The following is a 3,957-nucleotide window of genomic DNA, read 5'->3' as shown; positions in this document are numbered from 1 at the left end:
ACCCCTATTTATAGACTTCTCTAAGTAGGGTTGTCATGATGAGGGGGTTGCTTTTTTTCATGTTGGTGGGTCCTTTTAAGATATATTTCTGACTAGATGAGACCTACTTCTCATGACAAATGTGACTATCTTGAAACTTGCACTCGTCGCCGAACGATGCTTGGCAGGTGATTTCCCCCAAGGCACTACCATTATCGTCCTATACAAACTCTGACCTGGTACTGGACCTCGACCAAGCACTGGTCCCCCGAATTGATATGGACCCCAACCTTACATTGGGCCCTATACTCTTAAGCATGCAGAGGTTGATGGACTGGGCTTATAACTGATGCCCGTACAAGTGCATTGATATTTTCAAGATAGTGATTATATTGTTATAATTTACAAATTTTATATAAGAATTTTTTTTATTAAAAAAAATATATGTAACAAATGATAATTACCTTCACAATTTGGATATGATTTTTGTTTATCATCCTTTAACAATCATAAAAGCTTCTAAACTTCAACATTCATTTGCTCAAAATCTCGAGTATTTTCAATTGATCATCTCCATCATAAAATGTATCCCCCAATGCTCACCTCTTTGGATGTTAAATAACATTTCAAATGTTTAATCCGCATCAGATATTGCAATCATTACAACATATGAATATCATCCTCTTCGTTTTCAGATTATGTGCCATAAAATATTTCTCCATTATGCATTCATGGTTATACGTCTAATCCATTACATATATATATATAGTAGAACAAAATTACATTTTGACATCATCTTGAGTAACATGAAAGAAATTGTGACAATTAAGGCATGGACATCTGATTATGCCTTCTACCCTGGTCCCTGGACATGTAAATGTAATATATAGGAGCTCATCAACACCTTTTTCATACTCTAATAATTGTTTAATAACAAGCTGAACCCAACTTTAATCAATTAACACATGCTTTCCACAAAAAACATATTTTAATCACTCAAAAACTATAAGAATTTTTTTCTTGATAAGTTTTATTAAAAATTTTGAGAAAGGATCATGGTGTAATACTAAATACAAAAGTTTTAGTAAAAAATTATCAACCACTATTAGAAAACTAAAATATGTGAAAACATTATATAAGATTTACTGGATATAAGGGCATACAGGTGTAGCATTTAAGGGTTTATGGTCAAGGTCGTAGCTATGCTTGGACCAGGGGAGGCAATGCCCCCCCGCCCAATGAGAAATGGCAAAATATAAAATATATAAAGCTAGGATTTGAATTTTCATGCTCCAATATTTTTGTTCAATACTTCCATACTTTCATAAAAAGTACACTTTCTTTATTCAAATTTTCATTAAATTTTGATTCTTTTTGTGAGTTTCTATCTGGATTTTAAATGATTTATGAAATTTATCTTAAAGCATTAGCATAGGATAATTGCAGCTTGAGTGTTTGATGAAATTCTCCAAAGAAGCTTGGGATAAACACACACACACACACACACACACACACACACACATATATATATATATATATATATATTCTTTTATAAGTAGCTTGGATAAAAAAAACATGGTTTTCTTTGGGTTAATCTAGAGCTACAATATGAGGGTTTAGGCTATAACAAATTTTTTAAGCATTTGGGTTTGAGTGTATATCGCCCCTCTCACTTGAAATCCTAGCTCCGTCCCTATTTAGGGTTTGTGGTTTTAGGATTTAGGGTTTGAGGTTTTAGGGTTTAAAGAGTTTAGGGTTAAGAATGAGAAAACCCCCCTCACATTCTTTTCATAGAGTACGTAATCAAAGAAGTTTCATTATTTACTATAGTGATGAAATTAAGTACTAAGAGCTACTGAACGTGTCTTTAAAAAAAAATTTAGTTTCATTTCTGTAACAAAAAAAAAAAGTAGTATATCTAGAACACTAATTAATGACTCAAAAATAGTAAAAGTCTTAATGCTAATATTAATAAACAATCCTATCCAAAAATAATGATAAAAATAATAAACAATACCTAACATTGCTATCACCAATAACAATGGAAGATATTTTATGAGATCAACTCTTAAGATATTTTCTCCAATACCAACAAGGTATCTTAAGAAGGTCTCGTGAGACCTCTCATTCACAATATGTGGCATTAGTATTCTCCTTTATGTTTCATGAACCATAGTTTGCTACATATCTTTATTATTCCTTATAAAGTAGTAATTAACGTTTAAAATTGAAAGAAAAAAAAAAATTAGGCATTTGTTATACTACAATTGGTGGAGAAAAAAGTGTAAACACTAGTCCACTCTTAGTGTTCTACTAATCGAAAAAATTATACGGGAGTGCAATAATGTCGTACTCTCTACTATACTCACTATTTATGTAAGAAGATGAAATACGACATTATTTATATTTATTAAAATCTTTATAAAGCAACCAAAGTTTGATACGGAGAAAAGACACTCAACGAATTATAATTTGTGCATCACAAAATGAAACACATAATACAAGTTTATCTCCTCGATTCCATGAGTTTCTATATATTTTCCTTGATAAGCATGTTGACAGATAATAATACAAAAATAAAATAAAAACTGGTAGTGACAACTGAAAATATAATTAAGTGGCTGGATTTGTACTGTGTAACAAGAGAGTATTCATAAATATACATTGTTAATGTGTATGGTAATATCTCTTTTGAGAGACATGAAGAAAATATAGAAGTTAATTAATATAATTTGCAGAAAATCATAAGATCTTTAAATCCCACACTACATATTCCAAAATGAGGAAAAAAAATCGGTTTTCCCTCCATTTTTTTTTTTTTCAATTTTTATAAAACCTGAAGTGCCCTTGTCCATAGCCATAGCCAGAAGGAAAGCTAGAAGGATTAGTTCCACTGGTATTAGGGGCAAAAGGGGTGGTTCCTTGGGCAGAAAAATCAGCAAGAAAGGTAGAAGAAGAAGAAGAAGAAGAAGAAGAAGAAGAGGGTAACCCAGCTATAGTCTTCTCCTTCATACGAGCGCACAAAACTTTGTGGAGCACCTTCAATGATTCATTCATTTGTTGTAACTCTTGAAAGTTAAGCTCCTCAGAAGGAACCTCCCACCAACCCTTGTTTTCTCTTGCCTTTTTCAGTTCCTGAAGTGCCTTTTCTCGCTCTTTCTTAGCCTCGAGTTGCCTGAGAAGCTCATCGCATTGTTGGTTGAGCTCATTGATTCTCACCCTCCAATATTGAGCCTCCAAAGTATGGGTACTACGATCCTCTTGGGCTTGTGGAGGGTTTTGTTTTAGGAAGCGGTTGGCCACAGACTCAACTAAGGGATGACCAAATGAAAAGGGCTTTCCAGCTGGTGAGAAAACTACCACACCAACCTCAGCACCACATAGAGTCACCAACTCACTAGCTTTTTTGTTGATACCAGACCTACGTTTTGAGAAAGTAACAAGACGATCAACTCATCTCTATCTTTTGTTTTCCCTTGGTCTTTTTGCTCTCCATGGCTAGAAAAATAGAGAAAAGAGATGATGGTCTTTTAATTTATTTTTTGGCTCTTGAACAGATGGCTGTCTTGTTTTAGTAGTGATGCATATAAAGAAGTGGAAAGCTTAGGTAATTAAATGATTTGGATTATCATTATAAAAAAAAAAAATGATTTGGAATATCCAAAAAAAAAAAGGTAATTAAATGATTGTATGCCATATTATTTCCTCTTTGAGTTGTCTATTTCTATGGACTACCCTCTTAATTTTGAATAGTGAATTTCATTGATTGGCACTATTAATTTTCTTTTTAACATGCCAGTTATTGATTGTGTTTCATCTATATTCCCCATAAAAAAATAAAGCAATTTTATGTACTCTCAGTTCAAGAAGTTATTATAGGTATCTAGTTCCCTAATTAACGATTTTTGTTTCATATTAATTATCTATAACCTTCTTATAGGTACTTTAAGATGCATCTCTACTAACCAAGAGCTTTGT

General features: G+C 32.5%; 1 pseudogene; it reads right to left on the bottom strand.

Annotated features, from left to right (window-relative positions):
* Positions 1-2,799: 2,799 nt before the first annotated feature.
* LOC126700732 (agamous-like MADS-box protein AGL62) lies at positions 2,800-3,475 on the bottom strand (annotated as a pseudogene).
* Positions 3,476-3,957: the final 482 nt, after the last annotated feature.

This window comes from Quercus robur, chromosome 9, assembly GCF_932294415.1.
Source record: "Quercus robur chromosome 9, dhQueRobu3.1, whole genome shotgun sequence".
Lineage (NCBI taxonomy): Eukaryota > Viridiplantae > Streptophyta > Magnoliopsida > Fagales > Fagaceae > Quercus > Quercus robur.
The sequence above is the reverse complement of the archived record's forward strand: the minus strand, read 5'-3'. Positions and strand labels throughout refer to the sequence as shown.